Source organism: Lissotriton vulgaris, chromosome 5 (genome assembly GCF_964263255.1).
Source record: "Lissotriton vulgaris chromosome 5, aLisVul1.2, whole genome shotgun sequence".
In the NCBI taxonomy this organism is placed as follows: Eukaryota; Metazoa; Chordata; class Amphibia; order Caudata; family Salamandridae; genus Lissotriton; species Lissotriton vulgaris.
The window spans coordinates 1,083,707,733-1,083,728,162 of record NC_141693.1 but is presented as its reverse complement, the minus strand read 5'-3'; the positions used below and the strand labels follow the sequence as shown (position 1 = coordinate 1,083,728,162).

Below are 20,430 nucleotides of genomic sequence, written 5' to 3'. Positions count from 1 at the left end.
CATTAGGGTTCATTGCGAGCACACATGTACCAGAACAGCTGTTGTTAGGTCATTTCACTGCCTTTCATCATACGTGGCAGGACATACTATGATCAGTCATTAACATTTGTAACCATCTTTGTTTTAAAAGAGTAGGAAATCAACCGCAAACGAGATTTATAACAGGTATAAATCTCCAGCTGTAAACCACTTTTATTTTAAATAATCGCCATGACCCGTGATTATTTTTAATAAAAAAAATGTCCAGCGGATAGTTAAACCACAGCTGGTGTGATGTAGCGCATGGGAGCTGCAAGCACTAACACTACACCCCTGGCCAGCAGGATTTGTTTTGTGCTTTGGTTTTTACACATTTTTCAACGTTTTAAACGGGTTTTTCCGTCTGCCTAACAGCTAGCTACTGCTTAATTTTAAACTTTTTTTCTCCAGAAGTATATTTCAGTTTTGAAATTGGATTGCAACATTTCTTTTGAAAGGCACCCTGTGAATTTGCTATATCATAAATGATCGCTTAGGGTCATTAATCCAGCTTTTTTTCCATCCGTGATCCATCCGTGATCCTAAATATGCAACTAGTGCTGCGCCCACGGCTTTAAATAGACAAACAATATTGGAGCTCTGTAATTGTTTCTGCTGCTTGCCCTGAATAAAAATGCTGGAAATGAGCATTAACCAATGAAAACGATTTTACTCAAAGCATTACGAGGCATAGGTACAGTGATTTCTTCTCCTGCTGTGCTCATGGCATCGAACGCATCATAATTGGGCTGAAGAAAAGATTGTTTCGTTTTTTCTCATATCTTCTGCCAATGCGGCCACTGTAGAAAGAGCTGCCTAATCGGATTATTACAAGACGCCGAGAGAACACACAGGGGCACACGTAGAATGATTGACACATGCAGATCCATGTTACTCAGGGCCACATGTGCGAGCCTGTCGCTGGAGTACACACGCGACCCTCCCCCTCTCTTTAATCTTACTGAGGCTTTGAACATGACCATGGCTGATCCCGACATTGGAAGCACGCATTGGACAGAACGCTTCTGTTGCTGGACTGCACGTCATCATTCAGCCATCATTGATGACCCGTGTCCATTGAAAGAAGCAGGAGGGATAGGGCTCTTGTTTGGTCAGGGTTAGGAAGGAAGCCAGTAGTGCATGTGAGGGTGGATTCCCTTATGCCAGTGCAGTTATCCTGTAACAAAGAGGAAGTGAAACGACAGGTCCACGGACTGTTTCCAAATGCCACAGCATGCCCATACCCACCTTCACTCACTTAGGGGCACAAGGGGGCAGATAAGACAGTTTGCTGTTTGTATTGTAAATAGATGTTATTGGTGTAATAAAAAGTGATGCCTTGTGCCCTGACATAGCAGGACGGAACACAAGGCAAAAAACTTTAGTTCTCTTTACATCAACAGCATTCTTATCCTCATTTTGATTTTAAAACGGTATAAACCCAATGTGGGCATACACGCGCCAGCGGACAATCTGATCGCTTTTACATAAAACAGGCACATTTTCTGGTCTTCCTAAAATAAAAATATAGAAAAAAGCTGCGTATTGAACCTTGCATGTTCGTGTAATGCATTCCTTCTTAGGAGTACCTGAGCAGTGTGTTGCTAGTAGACATCTCGAGGGGTGATATGTGTGAATTCAAGAATAAAGGTTGAAGTAGCCAGAAATCCATTCTGCTTGATGTAAAAGGGAACACATGTGAACATCTCTGCTGCTAGGGCAAACTAGTATTGCATTAGTGTGAGTCCCTTAGAGAGACCATGGGGCCACTGTGACTCCTTTGGGGGGCGGGGGTGTGAGAGAAAGATGTGGATGTCTATTAAAGAATGGAACGAACGGGAAGGTTCTCGATAGAATCCCACGCACTATATACTAAAGATAAATACTAGGGATCGTCTATTTAAATAAAGTAATAAACATTGACATTTCCTGCAAAATAATATCTGTTGGCCCATACGTTTATTGGTACTTTGCTGTTAAATGAATCTTGCACATTCTCTTTACACAAGCCTTATGGCCTGGATTTCTGTCCTCTGTACAGGACAACGTGGTATATGATACAAAATAAAACAAAGCGATCTACTGCAGGCAAATCTGTTTGCTGATTCCCCAGGTCTCCTATAACGTTTCCTCTACACGCTGATATTCTTTCGGACTTGAATTAACCTGCATGTTTGTTTAGCCAATCACATTAGAACCGAGGTTGGTAGACTGGTCAGTAACTGCCCTTGGATGTCCAAGATGAACCATAACACACATTCAAAGCTGGGTCTGCCCGGTGCCTTACAATCACAACTGGTTTTTATGGCAATTCTGCCACACGGCTTATGGCATGTGTTGACTGAAGGTGTGTTTGACAAAAGAGGGTTTCCCAAACAATCCCGGGTAGTGATTGGACTGAGCTGTCATAGGGCCTCATTACCCGATTTACCAGAGTGTAACTCATCTATGGTAATAAGATGGGCTCTGCTTATTCATGTACAACTCTGCTATTTTGTTAGCACGTAATAGCCAGTGCTAGGCTAGGGATCTGAAGAGGATTTAAAGCAGCCCAGGGCACTAACACATGGCTGTGCTGGAACCTTTCCCAATCCTCCATATTCTAGCAGATAAGTCAAACCTAATCTTACCATCTGAAAGGATAGTCTACTACGGGTTTCTTTAGTAAACTGTTTACCTTTCATGTGACAGTGGTAGATATCAATACATTGCATTTGTGGATGGGTACATTTCCAGAACCAGTTGAAAATAGAGAATAACGTTTTCCGCTGCAAAATGAAAAAACATTGTTCGTCCTGACAGCCTTAGGGTTGTCTTCCCTCAAATGGTTTGCCTTCCTGTGTCCATTTTTGCTAGATTTTTGCTTCTGTTTGTCGTAGGACTCTGTGCACCTTACATCTGCAAACAAGTGCTAAAGTGCATCTTCTCACTCCCCTAAACATGGCTTGATTGGCAAATCCACAATTCCATATTTAATTTACCTATAGGTCCCTAGTAATGTGCTCTACCGGTGTTCAAGTCCTGTAAATTAAATGCTCCTAGTTGCCCTGCAGCTCTAATTGTGCCACCCACCTAAGTAGCCCTGTGAACTTGTCCCAGGCCTGCCATTGCAGAGTCTGTGTGTGCAGTTTTAAGCTGCCATGTAAGCCTGGCAAGTTAAACCTCTTGCCAGTCCAAGCCATCCTTTTTAATACATGTACTTCACCCCTAGGGTAGGCCCTAGACAGCCCAGAGGGAAGGGTGCAATGCATTGAAAAAGCAGGACATGTACTTTAAGTTTTACATGTCCTTGTAGTGAAAAACTCTTAAATTCGTTTTTCACTACTGCTAGGCCTTTATTTCCCATAGGATAACATTGGGATCACCTTATTACATTTTATAAGCGTAATTCCCCAAATGGGAAGATATATGTTAGAAATGGGGGTCTCTAGTTGGTAGAGGTAGGTACCTTTGTCCATAAATAAATAAATAGGGACCCTTGCTTCTAGTTAGGGCAAGGGGGATACACACTCTAGAAAACCCATGCTCACTTGCTTGGTAGTTTGGAACGAGCAGATAGGCTTATCCCAAAGGCAATATATAAATTATTTGTATCAACACTCACAGTGAAACCATGAAAACACCACAAAAGGACACCACACCAGTTTAGGGAAAAAAGTATCTTTATCTAAACTAAACAAGACCAAAACGACAAAAATCCAACATACACATTTGTAAATATGACTCTGAAAATGTTTCAATAACTTGTTCCCTAGAAAACTATGGATACGTGACTTTTCACCAAAGTACCTGTAGATGCGTCAAAGTTCCGAAGCCAAACAGCCGCAGAGTCAGAAAATAAAGAGATGCAACACTCCTGAGACCTTGGAGAGGCAATGCGACAGTTCTGCGACACGCAGAAGATGGGTTGTGTCGAATCCGGTCTGTATGGGGAGTGATACGTACATTTTTCGCGACGGTTCTGGTTCGCAGGTGATGTGTCTGGAAAGCGTGCTGCACAGGTACGATGTGTGGGAATCCGGGATGCGTCGCGATCGATAAGGCAGCATCGAGTGGTCCTCTTCAGCCGCAATCCCGAGATGCGGAGACAGTCGCTGCAACGGTTTTCGCAGCGGCACAGCGATGCGTGGAAATTCTTCTTGCACTGTGGATATGTGTTGAGAAAACAGCCTCAACAATAGCGATGCATCGAATTCTGTAGTTCTTGACGCTTTTTTCTTTCAGCTCCCAAACAGCAACAACGACCTCTAGAGACACAAAACTGTCACAGCCACCTCAAGGCAGGTCAGAACTCACAACAGCACAGTTCATGGAAGCTGTGGGTGAAGTCTTTGTGTCCCTGAGACTTCTGAACAGGAGGCCAGCTCACTTCAAGCCCTTGGAGATCGATCTCCTACAAGCAGGGGACACAGCACACAGCAAAGTTCTTCCCCTTTCTTTGGCAGAAACAGCAACTGCAAGCCAAACCTAGACACACAGCAAGGGCAGTACTTCTCCTCAGTCTATCCAGCTCTTCTCTGTGGCAAATGTTCCACTTGAATTTCTGGAATGATCCTATGTTCAGGGGTTTCTTTGTTCTCTTTGTGCAGGGGGCTCTGAGCCTAGTTCAAACCAGTTTCGGGGGATCTCTGCAAGTACACAACATCCATTGTCAGTGTGAGCCTTGGCTCCAGACACACCACAGGGGGACGGAACCAGCATTGTGGAAGGCAGGTTCAGACCTATTCAGGTACAGGTACTACTCCTCCCACCACTCCAAATGCAGACCAGGCCTATTCAGCCTAGTGCTGACCCATTCAGAATCCTGGAGCCACTGCACCTCCTCAGCCCCTGTCACTCCAAAGTCATACAGTCAATCCACAAACAGGCAGAGGCACACAGGATGGCTGAACAAGAAAATAGCCACTTTCTAAAAGTGGTATTTTCAAACACACAATTTAAAAACCATCTTTACTGAAAGATGTGTTATTAAATCCTGAGTACAGGGATAACAGTTTCCATTTTTCTATCTTATCCCTATGAGAAGATATGTTTGTAAAATGCTGCTGCATCGCTTCTACAGCGTGATGCTTCTTTGCCCCGGATCCAAGCAACGTTCCATAACCAGGATTTAAGGTGCTTTGTTCAGTGGGCTTAACCTGGTCACTGTAGCCAGCTTGTGTGCCATCTTGTTTGGCCTGAACTTGTGACTTTGACCCTATGGTGCAACCAGATTTTGCTTGTTAGCGTGTTATGCTTTTTGGAGCTATTTTAATCTTAAAACTTTAAAATTCAATATCTCCGGTTTCCCTGATTGGATGTTTTTAATTTTTGGTTTGTTTTATTTATTAGAATATTCCATTTTTTTACTTCACTGGTGTGGGATCTTTTTGTCTGGTGTTTTCACCGTTTTTACTGGTGAAAGTGTTGCAGAAATACTTTACACATTGCCTCTAAATGTGGCCTGATTGCTATGTGCCAAGCTACAAGAGGGTGGCCACAGGCTAATTTAGGGTTTGCCTACCACTTACCCTGACTAGGATTGTGGTTGCTGCTTGATTAGGGCTCACACCCCAGTCAACCAGTAACCCAATTTCTAACAAACACTAACAAACATTATAAAGAAGGAATACTGATTTTTGATCTGTTGGTTTGAGGGTCTCAATAGCTTTCTCCCTAGCAATAGCTTTCTCTCCTGAGCTGTAATAAACATTTAGGGAGACTCTGCCATACCTGTTGCCTTGCCTGCCACTGCTGCGGGAGCCTTTCTTTGCTGGATCTAACGCCCTGTTGGTGAGCTGCTGTGCTTGTCATTTAATCACCGGCATTTTATCTCCGAACTGTCCCGCCGCCAAGCGAGGAAGCCTACAGCATCCAGGGTGCACCAGATCAAGCGCAGCAGCTGCGAGTGATAGGGGAGGTGGGGTGATCGCGCTTAAAGCGCTGCCTCTGCTGAAACAGCAACTGCAAGCCAACCCTAGACACACAGCAAGGGCAGTACTTCTCCTCAGTCTATCCAGCTCTTCTCCTTGGCAAATGTTCCTCTTGAATTCCAGGAATGATCTAAAGTTCAGGGGTTTTAGGTCTAATACTTATTCCCCATACCTGTTGCCGTGCCTGCCACTGCTGCGGGAGCCTTTCTTTCTGGATCTAATTCCCTGTTGGTGGGCTGCTGTGCTTGTCATTAAATCACTGGCATTTTATCTCAGAACTGTCCCGCCGCCAAACGAGGAAGCCTACAGCATCCAGGGTGCACCACATCAAGCACAGCTGCCGTAAGTGAGGGGGAGGCATGGTGATCGCGCTTAAAGCTCTGCCTCTCCACCCGCGGCATGGGACGCTCGCGGGATGCAGCCCGGACCAAGGGCGGGCCCATCTGAGCCTGGTTGAGGCTGGGCTGGGCCACCTTATGTTTATCTGACTTTCATAATTACTTCAATAAGGTACTGTCTAGTTTTATCTGATTTACGGCGATGCCCATTGTGGGGGCTGGTCCATCCAGCAAATGCAAGGCAGGAGTGGGTGGAGGGGTGGTGGGAACGCTTGATGCCTTCCTGTCAAGGGCTCAATCTGCATTGATCCATGAGATCCAACTAACAGAATGCAGGTTATCTCTAGATTCCCTACTGCCCTTGACTAATGGTTGCATGGTCCCCCCCGTTTTATCACACATAGATACTTTTCCCGCCCTACCGCCCTCACTTTTAAGCCAGTTCAGTCAGAGCTCCTATACCCCATTACCAGATATTTCAGTCAGCCCAGATACTAATCCACGCGCATCGATGGTTTCGACCAGGGGCAGGACAGCAAAGCAGGTTAAGAAAGGGGAACCACCATTGAAGAAAAGGAAAGGCCGGGGTCCAACTAAGGCTACTTCCCAACACTCATGTGAAGTTCAACGGAAGGCTGCCATGAGGGCAAACGAAGGATGTAGACAAATTATCATGGATACTACCTACGTTGCTAGCCCACCCACCTCTATTGAGGAATCCCTCCATACACGGATAGTGCAGGCAATTTCGAATATCCTTGACCCCTGTTGCAAAAACTGAGCCAGATTGAGGAAAGACTTTCAAAATTGGAGCAGGCTCTGTCTTCTTCTACATCGATCTGTGCTAGAGTACGGACGGATGTTGGGGGCGGCTCTTCTTTGGGGGAGGGGGGGCCGGGATAACAGGGGGGATGCCACTAAGGCACGGAATTCCATCGAACCAGCCCCTGCCGCCAGTCATTATATCCCCTCGATCCGGGGAGGCCCCAGTGTCCAGGGGTTGCAGCATGATTTGAGTGAAACACGCACACATTCTCCCAATCAACCACGTTCTGTAGGTGCTCAGAGTACTCCTAATTTTTTACATCTTCCCCCAGAAGCTGCTCCCTACACTGTATTCTTAGGAAATGTCCCTGGGCTAGCTCCGCATGCAAATGAGGATTGGTCAACCTTGAGAAACAAGGGCCTATACCTTTTGAGCTTAAGGACGGGGATCAAAAATTGATTATTTAATGATTTTAAAATGATCCGCAGAATACCATGGGTAGGGAAGTCCCAAAAGTCCCTCGGGTGATTGTGTGGTATTAAGCTTCACGTCCTCTGGTTTGGTTCAGCAAATTTTGGAGAGGGCTGGGGACCTTGTTGTTAGGGACGACATCTCTGTTCTCCCTCTGGAGTACTTCTACCGACTCACCAAGTCCACCAGAATGGTTGGAAGGAGTGGGTTTTCCCAAACACATGGTCATACTAACCATCATGTCCCCCTTAACAACCGCTTTGATGTCTTCACCTCCCTAGAAGACATTGATTGACTCGCCGAGACAGACCGCACTGATTCATCTGGTCTCCTTTGCTTAGGGAGTCTGAGGCTGTTGGTAACTGCTTCCCCAGCTGCACCCAGCCCAATTTTCCCAAGAGAATTCTGGATATCACGACAGAGGGGGATGCTATATGTAACTACCCAGGCCATCATGGGGTAGTACGCACCACTCAAGTGAAACAGAGAATGGAAGGGCGAGTTGACCTGGGTGATGCCCACCCAAAAGGTACCACCCCACCCATCTGTTACCATGGTCCTGATATGCAGGTGGAGGAGATCGTTCCTCCTTCTTATCTTCCTCCCGGAAGCCCGCACCAAGGGCATTCCAAGTCTGTTATGACACTGGGTTCTTGGAACATTGCAGGTCTTCAGTCCAAAACAGCATCTTGCGATTGGGCGGTTCTTATTGATCAATTTGACCTTCTGGCATTCCAGGTGACATGCTCTATCGATCCGGTATACCACCCCGGGTTTTTTAACTTTTCTAAATCTGCCCAACTGGGTCAGAAAGGTAGACCCACAGGTGGTCTCACTTGTTGGGTGAGACAGCAAATGGGGTGCAGGTATGAGGCGATCCCTATTGATAGCCCGGACATTATGGTATTACGGCTTCGGACTCACCAATTCCAAGATACTCTTGTAATTAACATCTACGCCAGAGGGCAACCGGGCGGGAGGTACTCGGAGACTGTCGCCCTCCTTGACAGCCTTCTAAACAGCCAGAGGGGTGGGATCAAAAATTGATTATTTAATGATTTTAAAATGATCCGCAGAATACCATGGGTAGGGAAGTCCCAAAAGTCCCTCGGGTGATTGTGTGGTATTAAGCTTCACGTCCTCTGGTTTGGTTCAGCAAATTTTGGAGAGGGCTGGGGACCTTGTTGTTAGGGACGACATCTCTGTTCTCCCTCTGGAGTACTTCTACCGACTCACCAAGTCCACCAGAATGGTTGGAAGGAGTGGGTATTCCCAAACACATGGTCATACTAACCATCATGTCCCCCTTAACAACCGCTTTGATGTCTTCACCTCCCTAGAAGACATTGATTGACTCGCCGAGACAGACCGCACTGATTCATCTGGTCTCCTTTGCTTAGGGAGTCTGAGGCTGTTGGTAACTGCTTCCCCAGCTGCACCCAGCCCAATTTTCCCAAGAGAATTCTGGATATCACGACAGAGGGGGATGCTATATGTAACTACCCAGGCCATCATGGGGTAGTACGCACCACTCAAGTGAAACAGAGAATGGAAGGGCGAATTGACCTGGGTGATGCCCACCCAAAAGGTACCACCCCACCCATCTGTTACCATGGTCCTGATATGCAGGTGGAGGAGATCGTTCCTCCTTCTTATCTTCCCCCCGGAAGCCCGCACCAAGGGCATGCCAAGTCTGTTATGACACTGGGTTCTTGGAACATTGCAGGTCTTCAGTCCAAAACAGCATCTTGCGATTGGGCGGTTCTTATTGATCAATTTGACCTTCTGGCATTCCAGGTGACATGCTCTATCGATCCGGTATACCACCCCGGGTTTTTTAACTTTTCTAAATCTGCCCAACTGGGTCAGAAAGGTAGACCCACAGGTGGTCTCACTTGTTGGGTGAGACAGCAAATGGGGTGCAGGTATGAGGCGATCCCTATTGATAGCCCGGACATTATGGTATTACGGCTTCGGACTCACCAAGTCCAAGATACTCTTGTAATTAACATCTACGCCAGAGGGCAACCGGGCGGGAGGCACTCGGAGACTGTCGCCCTCCTTGACAGCCTTCTAAACAGCCAGAGGGGTGGGTATCATTTGTTAATTCTGGGGGACTTTAATTGCACCTTTGAACCACTTGATCTAGAGTACGGTAATTTAAGCTCCGATGAGGACTCGCAGTGGAACATTCCGTCCCTAGATCTGTCCTTATTAAAAAATGGACAGAAGCTGCCTTTCAACTTAAGGGGCTATGCCTTGAAAGGGGTTTGTGAGCAGCGAACGGGAGGTCCCAATCAGATAGGAAGGGCGTGCATACATTTAATAATGGTTTAAGGAGCAGCTGCATTGATTTTATAATGCTTAACATCGAATCATGGCATTCCCTTCTCAATAACTTGTCTCCAAAGCTGTTCCTCCCAGGGAGATAATAATCAAATTGCCCCCAGGTTCATAGAGACCTGCTTTCAAACCGTAATACCTTTTTCCTTAAGACCAGCAAAAAGAAGGCAATGGAAGGGGTATCGATAGTTACATGGTACAACAAAACCTGTAGAGAGGAATACCGGCAACTGACAAGGGCTATCAGATCGAAAGATATGGGAGAAGTTAAACATGCCAGGGCTAATTATAAAGCAACCCAATTATTAGCTAAAAGGGAATGTGACGACAAACGCTGGCATGATCTGCTTCTGGCAAGCAATGGGAAAAGTATGGTTAAATTTGGCAGTTAGTGAAGCGGGGTAGCGGTGGGACATCTAATACACCCATTAATTACGCTCCACCTGAACAGTGGGTCCAGTATTATAAGGGCCAGTTCTCTATGCCCGCTAATAACCTGGAAGATTTAAAAATTTCGACACCGATACCCACCTTACTATTTACCAAATCTGAGGTTGCGACAGTCCTCTCCCTGGTGCCGAGTGGAAGGGCCCCGGGTCTTGACTGTGTACCGGCGGACCTATTCGTCCATGACAACGATAATTGGGTGATTTATATTACTTATCTGGCCAACGCTATCGCCAGTGGTGTGTGTATTCCTGGTCCGGTGCTGTCATCATTCCAGTGTATAAAAATGGGGACCGTGCATTACCTGGCATCTATAGGCCCATCAGCCTTATAGACTCTATTCAGAAAATAGTTGCCAGGCTAGTACTGAGCCGAGTCCAGCTGTGAATAGAGGAATTCAAGATATTATCACCCATGCAGGCAGGTTTCCGCCCCGACACCAGCACAATTGATAAAGTGCTTAGGTTTGTGATGAAATACTGGTGGGTTGTTATCTTAGGTGGGGGTACGCTATATGCGGCCTTCATAGACCTGAAGTCTGCATTCGACCTTGTCCCTCGTAATAAAATGTGGAGTGCCTTCCTCGAAGTAGGTATGCTGTTGGAGCTGTTAGCAATGATAGTCAAATTGTACGACCAAAATTATGCTTAGGTCCGATAGGGCACACACGGAGATGTCACTGACAGATTTCCGGTGTTGAAGGGTGTGTGGCAGGTATGCGTCCTTGCTCCTACCCTGTTTTTCTTATTTATCGACAGGGTTGTACAGTATTATTCCACATGTCCTACCGATGCTCCAACGTTGGAGGGCCTGAAAACCCCCTACTCATGTTCGCGGACGACACCTTGATTCTATATAAGACTCAGACTGGTCTATAGGTGGCGCTGTCCCGTTTTGAGTAGTTCTGCCGCGATCATTAATGTGCCTTTTTTAATATTTCACTGTGTCTGTCCCAGATCAATGTAACCCTGGCATCACTCAACTATTCTGTTACCATGTTCTTTACCCTGCCTATTTTTTTTATTGTTTGCATGTCTTTTATGGTTTTATAATCGAAATACAGACTTGATGAACTGAACTAAAAAAAATTCAGGGAAGTTAGAAGTTTAAGAGGACTGCTTATTACTGTTGGCCCGTTGAGTTACACTGATGGCAAATTTGTTATGGTGAACCACCGTAGCTCCTCTCAATACAAGTGCAAAAAAAGAAGCCACCTAAATTAAATGCCTCTGTTTGAAATTACCTTAGGATTTACCATGATGAATTGTTAAAGTTATTGGGAGAAGTATACATCGCATGCAGAAAGGGAATCAGTGTGCTGGAATTGGTAGCCACCCACGAAAATAACATTTTGCCATGACTCGTAAAGATCTAAAATAGAGCTTGCTCCCCTCATGACATAAACCCTTGCTGAAAAGAAATGTGTTCCCTCCTCCTGTCGTCTGTAATTTAGGAGGCATTTTGCAAAGAAGTAGATGGGGTTTGACTCAACATCACTGAACCTCAAACATATTTTTAGTGGCGTTTTTTGAAGATCAGAATAATTGTGGGGCCACCGCCATACCACCAGTCCTCTTGACTGACTTCATAGGCCACTTCAGTCCAAAATATCTTCTCCCATTCTCTGCCAAAATCTCAATGGTAATACTGAGCTCTACCCTCATTGAGTTTACGTTTGAGTCAGCCTCTTCTTTGGGGTCACCAGTTCTTGGTGTCCTCCTCTGGGTCACCTGTCATAGTTTTTTGGACATGGCAGCACTGTACAGTAATTCTAATCAACAACCTATGCCAGTCTAACCTTTATGCAGCAGTTACAGTGTGCTATGGAGGTCCATGTTTTAATTTTGGATCCTTTTACTACTTTCTGGGAGTTTATGAATAATTTTCTCCCGTTGCGTTTATTGGCTGGTTTAAGCATTCATTTTACAGCAAGGCACTGAATACTGTTTTAGGTTGGCAGGTTTTCAGTGGAAGTATTTTTGCATAAAATCCACCAACCCAGATCTCTGGTTTGTGTAGTCTGAATGTCTCAACCCTAGATTAATCAATTCCCATAATCATCCCTTTTTCTGTTTGTGCAACCTCCTCTTGAATGTATAGAGATGCGCTATCTCTCTCATTTTCTTATCTGGATTATCAATCTTTTGAAGAGTCACCTAATTTGTAGATTTAGCCATCCATGTTCCAAGATTACCCCGGTTTTAACTCAGGCCACCAGTACCTTCTACACTGTGGTGCGAGGAAGATGTTTAGCATCTGATCTTTTTCCTTCAGCTAATTTTCTCTTTAGAATTCTGTGCCTCAGATGCTGGTCTTTATGCCCTCACCGACCCTCCATTGGTCGCTAAATAGATGATCTCTTCCATCAAACAATATGAGGTAATGACTTTAGGTCCTGATGCTTCCATACACCCACATTACCTCTGAGATCTTTCAAAAGCAGCCCCAATCTGACACCACAAGCAGCCCTTATATTCTCCTTGGAGCCACACCATGAATTAGCAAGGCCACTCATGCAGAGCTCTCTACATTCAGTGTTGGCCTTTTGCCATCTTGGCCAGGCCTCTGCCTTTCCTTGTATTGCTTTTAGATCATCTGAGGATCAGGAGGTGTTTTTGAAAGCCATCAAAATCTGCTCTGCAGATGGGGTATAGAAAAGCTAGGTATTTGTTCCAGATACTGAAACCCAGTTATGGACAGGGTGCCCACTCCTCCCTGGACTCCAAAACGGTAACCATATTGGGGTTAGCAAAGCACCGTTATTCTGTGGTGGCCAATTAGCACTAGTGAATTAGCGTGATGTTTCTGCAATCTGATTAACTACCCTTTCAAGTAATCGGAACGGTGCTCTGTGTTAAGGCCATTCTAATAGGTTACAAGCATCCAATTAGAATAGCCGTGACAGGGAGTGACCGCATATTCAGTGCATAATAATTGGACCCTAAATAGTGGTTTAGAGATGGAATTCACTTTTTTTTTAGTACAAACTAAAAAACATCAGCCATAGTAGATATACATCCATACATAAATATTAACAGTCTGGCAGCTTTTAAAGTCTTAGTAGCACAAAGAGGGTACAAGGTTCCCCGGGAAGAGTGACGGAAGAGAGGTGAGTGTGCTAGTAAGAGGGGAGAATCCCCTTGTTGGAACTAAAACCCTCACACACCCAGCAAGCTAGGTGTCACGCTTCATCATATGGGTTCTGCTCCTCGTCAGACTGGCGCTGCAATGTCTGACTGGCTCCCGAAACCGGGGCTCTTTATCGGAGATCTTTTATTCCGGCCATATGGTGCATGCGTGTGAGAGGGCGGGGAAGTGTGGTCATGACATGAAAGTGAAGCTAAAAATGGTGGGTCAGTCCACAACCTAATTTATTCTCGTGGTAGACTCCCTTGGTTAAAAAGGGGTGAGGGGGGAGGTAAATGCCCTGGAACTATCCAAGCAAATTAGCTATTACCCTCAAGTTTGGTCGACATGTTTCTTGCCTGATGACAATTCTTCAGGACCTCAGTAGATAGTACCACACAGTGAAAGAGTTATAATAGTGATAGATAAAACTTGCAATGAGGTATACAACCTTCTATGGTCAGTAATACCGGAGTGCAGGCCGATTGGTCCTGCTGCAGTATTGTGACCCCAGAAGATTCCCTGAGCTACCTCGCAGTCTGCTTCCGTGGGATTGGCTGATACGGTATGGTACCTTCGGCGGCGTCCGGTCCTAACCGAAGCACCTACCCCACGAACAGCGTCTGATCAAGACGCAGAGCAGCTGGTATTTTTTCCAGATACTGAAACCCAGTTGTGGACAGGGTGCCCACTCCTCCCTGGACTCCAAAACGGTAACCATATTGGGGTCAGCAAAGCACCGTTATTCTGTGTTGGCCAATTAGCACTAGTGAATTAGCGTGATGTTTCTGCAATCTGATTACCTACCCTTTCGAGTAATAAGAACGGTGCTCTGTGTTAAGGCCATTCTAATAGGTTACAAGCATCCAATTAGAATAGCCGTGACAGGGAGTGACCGCATATTCAGTGCATAATAATTGGACCCTGAATAGTGGTTTAGAGATGGAATTCACTTCTTTTTTAGCACAAACTAAAAAACATCAGCCATAGTAGATATACATCCATACATAAATATTAACAGTCTGGCAGCTTTTAAAGTCTTATCACGTCTGCCCTCTCAGTCTCATCCATCTGCTGTTATATTGCTGCTCGTATTTAATTTTCCAGTTATGTTTTTTCATTTCGCTGCACGTATGGCTGCACATAAGGACTTTTTTTAATCTGTTAATAATTTTGCTCCTCCATTCATACTCTTTATTTTTCTCTTCTGAACTCTGTATGACACTTCCTAAAAACAAAGTTCTGTGATAAATATTCTATTATGTGTAAAATATGATGTCCCCGTACCTTTAATGAATGCTCAGAGCTATCCGACATCAACTTTACAAAGTTAAACAAACCTAATTCATGGTAAACAATTATCCTATTAAATGTAGGCTGCCACAAGAAAAATAATATAGTGAACATAAAAAAATATATATTGTCGATATGAGATACATCACTTTAAAATTATTAAAACTTTTTTAAAGGGCTAAATGCAGTCACAGTGCAATAAGTTTCAACGTACCCACCTTTTATACCGCTGACACCTGAACCAAGCTTTACACATACATATTAAGACAGAAATTATGAGCATATCCTGTTCTGAAAATCTAGAGCATTCTTTGCAGGTCTCAAAAGGGACCTCTTGAAAATTAGTGTGAGCCTATAAATTCTATAGCTGCAACAGACGGGATAGTAAACTTTGAAAAGCCATCTGTTACCCTCGGTTGCTCACAATAGCTGCATTTATCTTGGTTTCAGATCCACTTCCCAGACTAACAGATGTAGCAGCTAAGAGTATCCTAATTCTAAATTGTGAGTAAAGCGTGATAAATAAAACGAAATATATTAAAATCAAAATTGGGGTTTCCTGCAGAGGAATTGTATTTCCTATATACAGTGGTTTTACTTTTGTATCCTGACTATTGTCTATCCATATTCCCAGTCCATTTCTAGTACAGTTAACACAATCATGGTGCCCACTTCAGTATGACCGAGATTCCTTCACACTGATAACAGCAACGGTTTATTGTAAATGCATCTTCTACAGTAAGGAGCTGGTATGCTGGACATTTTCCTCCTCATTTACACCCTCAGTATGATGTCCAAGGTTTTTGCTACCAAGTATCCTGGTCCATAACAGGACTAGTTTAAATCCTGCTTCTGGTTCAAATCTATTCATTCTTAATTCCAAAGTGCAGGTTTGTTGTGAACGACCTTAGGGCAAGCTCACCCACAAAGCATAAAGAGAGATCGCTTGCAGGGACAGTGGAGTGCAGCCATCACTTTAAAATAGTTCAGGACGGTCTCTCTCTACTCCCTCCCAAAACCCAACAAAGTGCAGATCTTTACATCTTGCTCTGCCCTCTGCGTCCTCCCCTCAGTCCTCCAGAATGTTGGAGTTGTAGTGAGGCGAACCACCAATGTTCAGAGTTGTCTTGGCGTTAGCAATAGAACTCACGATATTTGTGATAAATGAGTGAACAAAAAAGGACTGTTTATTAATATTTGTTTTTACAGCATCGGCAAACTCTGCCAATGTCTGTAACACTGTGTTCACTAAGGGGAAAATGTGAACATCTTAACAGCAATCAGAAAGTGTATCCAGACTGCTGCTGCACGCATGCCGGGAGGGCTGATGTTAGAATCCTAGATAGGGGCTTTCACAAATGCTATACAGCAAAAGCTTTGCTGAGAGGGAACCTCTGTCTCATATGTTGTAGACAGCAAGATTTTACACGAGAACGGAAGCAGAGCTCAGTGTTATAACAGATTGTGGGGAAAGAAGGGATGGTACGTAAACAATGTGGACGAGCTCACTATGTGTATGTGAATACTTGTTGTCACTGTTTGTGGCATGACTTGAGATCCATTGGCTGTTTAAAAGACCCCTAACTCACCAACCTGGTTGGTGTCATGCTTCATCATCGGGGTCCCAACCAGGTGTCCGAATGCCCCCCGGTTGTGCTACGACGCCTGATTACAGCGGAGCGGGTGTTGGTGCATTAATGTGATGTGAAGTTCTACTGTTAAAAAATATATCTCTGCGAGTCCTTGCCTTAGCTTCATTATTGGCGGCTCAGGATATGAATTAAAATGTGTGATGCAACTAGTAAGGATTAATTACCTATCAGTTGGCCTTGTGTGATGGTCTACATGTTTCAGCCCCTCCGCGTAGTTAAATGGGGCTTTCTTCAGAACTGGGAAGGTGATTAATGAGTGGCGAAAGTGAATAGAGCCACGTGATAAAACCAATGCGGTACCAACACACTCGCTAAGGTGTGTGGTAAAAAGGTGTAAAAGGAGTGTCGGCGTACTTATTGACACGTCAATAAGGCAAATAAATTCCTGTGGGAAGCAAGAAGACAAGACACAACATATAACATTTTAAACTGTTCGCAACATAAAATGCAATTTTAATGGTAGTTATTATAGTTGTGTGGTGGTCCTCAAGTGGAGCCACTACAGTGACTGTTTTCAATGTGCTCATGCAGATTGCGGCTTGCATAGATACTGTGAGGCATGCTGCTGGTAAGGTAAATTCACAGGGCAGTATGAGTCAAGCTGCTGTCCTGTGTGAATATTTACAACAAGGGGTGGTGAGGGACAGAGTCTCTGAATTAAGCAGAAAGCTCTCACCCAGTCAAGAGATCAGGGCTAGATCCAACACCGTTTTTTAGCTCACTGCACCATCCCAGTTTCAGAACCTGGCTGTATGCAAATTAGTCTGTTCCTGTCCCAGTGCATGATGGGAACAGGGCAAACCAAACTACAAAAGCCAATTCTTACACTGGGAAGGAAACAAGCTCCCGGGGACCGGTTTCTGGCATTACAGCCGTCTTCGGCCGGTTTGCTTGAATCCTGATGGTGCAATGAGCAAGGGTCTCACATCTGAGAATACCCTTCCACGCTTAGGGTGGACAAAAATATGTACAACAAGGGGTGGTGAGGGACAGAGTCTCTGAATTAAGCAGAAAGCTCTCACCCAGTCAAGAGATCAGGGCTAGATCCAACACCGTTTTTTAGCTCACTGCACCATCCCAGTTTCAGAACCTGGCTGTATGCAAATTAGTCTGTTCCTGTCCCAGTGCATGATGGGAACAGGGCAAACCAAACTACAAAAGCCAATTCTTACACTGGGAAGGAAACAAGCTCCCGGGGACCGGTTTCTGGCATTACAGCCGTCTTCGGCCCGGTTTGCTTGAATCCTGATGGTGCAATGAGCAAGGGTCTCACATCTGAGAATACCCTTCCACGCTTAGGGTGGACAAAAATATTTACAACAAGGGGTGGTGAGGGACAGAGTCTCTGAATTAAGCAGAAAGCTCTCACCCAGTCAAGAGATCAGGGCTAGATCCAACACCGTTTTTTAGCTCACTGCACCATCCCAGTTTCAGAACCTGGCTGTATGCAAATTAGTCTGTTCCTGTCCCAGTGCATGATGGGAACAGGGCAAACCAAACTACAAAAGCCAATTCTTACACTGGGAAGGAAACAAGCTCCCGGGGACCGGTTTCTGGCATTACAGCCGTCTTCGGCCCGGTTTGCTTGAATCCTGATGGTGCAATGAGCAAGGGTCTCACATCTGAGAATACCCTTCCACGCTTAGGGTGGACAAAAATATTTACAACAAGGGGTGGTGAGGGACAGAGTCTCTGAATTAAGCAGAAAGCTCTCACCCAGTCAAGAGATCAGGGCTAGATCCAACACCGTTTTTTAGCTCACTGCACCATCCCAGTTTCAGAACCTGGCTGTATGCAAATTAGTCTGTTCCTGTCCCAGTGCATGATGGGAACAGGGCAAACCAAACTACAAAAGCCAATTCTTACACTGGGAAGGAAACAAGCTCCCGGGGACCGGTTTCTGGCATTACAGCCGTCTTCGGCCCGGTTTGCTTGAATCCTGATGGTGCAATGAGCAAGGGTCTCACATCTGAGAATACCCTTCCACGCTTAGGGTGGACAAAAATATTTACAACAAGGGGTGGTGAGGGACAGAGTCTCTGAATTAAGCAGAAAGCTCTCACCCAGTCAAGAGATCAGGGCTAGATCCAACACCGTTTTTTAGCTCACTGCACCATCCCAGTTTCAGAACCTGGCTGTATGCAAATTAGTCTGTTCCTGTCCCAGTGCATGATGGGAACAGGGCAAACCAAACTACAAAAGCCAATTCTTACACTGGGAAGGAAACAAGCTCCCGGGGACCGGTTTCTGGCATTACAGCCGTCTTCGGCCCGGTTTGCTTGAATCCTGATGGTGCAATGAGCAAGGGTCTCACATCTGAGAATACCCTTCCACGCTTAGGGTGGACAAAAATATTTACAACAAGGGGTGGTGAGGGACAGAGTCTCTGAATTAAGCAGAAAGCTCTCACCCAGTCAAGAGATCAGGGCTAGATCCAACACCGTTTTTTAGCTCACTGCACCATCCCAGTTTCAGAACCTGGCTGTATGCAAATTAGTCTGTTCCTGTCCCAGTGCATGATGGGAACAGGGTAAACCAAACTACAAAAGCCAATTCTTACACTGGGAAGGAAACAAGCTCCCGGGGACCGGTTTCTGGCATTACAGCCGTCTTCGGCCCGGTTTGCTTGAATCCTGATGGTGCAATGAGCAAGGGTCTCACATCTGAGAATACCCTTCCACGCTTAGGGTGGACAAAAATATTTACAACAAGGGGTGGTGAGGGACAGAGTCTCTGAATTAAGCAGAAAGCTCTCACCCAGTCAAGAGATCAGGGCTAGATCCAACACCGTTTTTTAGCTCACTGCACCATCCCAGTTTCAGAACCTGGCTGTATGCAAATTAGTCTGTTCCTGTCCCAGTGCATGATGGGAACAGGGCAAACCAAACTACAAAAGCCAATTCTTACACTGGGAAGGAAACAAGCTCCCGGGGACCGGTTTCTGGCATTACAGCCGTCTTCGGCCCGGTTTGCTTGAATCCTGATGGTGCAATGAGCAAGGGTCTCACATCTGAGAATACCCTTCCACGCTTAGGGTGGACAAAAATATTTACAACAAGGGGTGGTGAGGGACAGAGTCTCTGAATTAAGCAGAAAGCTCTCACCCAGTCAAGAGATCAGGGCTAGATCCAACACCGTTTTTTAGCTCACTGCACCATCCCAGTTTCAGAACCTGGCTGTATGCAAATTAGTCTGTTCCTGTCCCAGTGCATGATGGGAACAGGGCAAACCAAACTACAAAAGCCAATTCTTACACTGGGAAGGAAACAAGCTCCCGGGGACCGGTTTCTGGCATTACAACCGTCTTCGGCCCGGTTTGCTTGAATCCTGATGGTGCAATGAGCAAGGGTCTCACATCTGAGAATACCCTTCCACGCTTAGGGTGGAAAAAAATATTTACAACAAGGGGTGGTGAGGGACAGAGTCTCTGAATTAAGCAGAAAGCTCTCACCCAGTCAAGAGATCAGGGCTAGATCCAACACCGTTTTTTAGCTCACTGCACCATCCCAGTTTCAGAACCTGGCTGTATGCAAATTAGTCTGTTCCTGTCCCAGTGCATGATGGGAACAGGGCAAACCAAACTACAAAAGCCAATTCTTACACTGGGAAGGAAACAAGCTCCCGGGGACCGGTTTCTGGCATTACAGCCGTCTTCGGCCCGGTTTGCTTGAATCCTGATGGTGCAATGAGCAAGGGTCTCACATCTGAGAATACCCTTCCACGCTTAGGGTGGACAAAAATATTTACAACAAGGGGTGGTGAGGGACAGAGTCTCTGAATTAAGCAGAAAGCTCTCACCCAGTCAAGAGATCAGGGCTAGATCCAACACCGTTTTTTAGCTCACTGCACCATCCCAGTTTCAGAACCTGGCTGTATGCAAATTAGGATGTCCCGTGGTCCCTGGTATATCGTAAGCCTTAGTGGAGTGAGTCAGGTGATATGGTAATCTGAGATGTATTGTATCTCATCAACTCACAAAGAGACCGCGCAGTTTAGTGTCAGTGTCCTACGCAATATTTTCTATTCGATATATCATTGTCCAATCTTACCTTTAGTGTGTTGTA

At 45.3% G+C, this 20,430-nt stretch overlaps 1 protein-coding gene across 1 annotated transcript in view; it reads left to right on the top strand.

Annotated features, from left to right (window-relative positions):
• The window catches only part of LOC147712037 (VPS10 domain-containing receptor SorCS1-like), a 2,945,658-nt gene that overhangs the window by 2,045,454 nt on the left and 879,774 nt on the right, over nt 1-20,430 (top strand). The gene's annotated exons all lie outside the window — the stretch shown is intronic.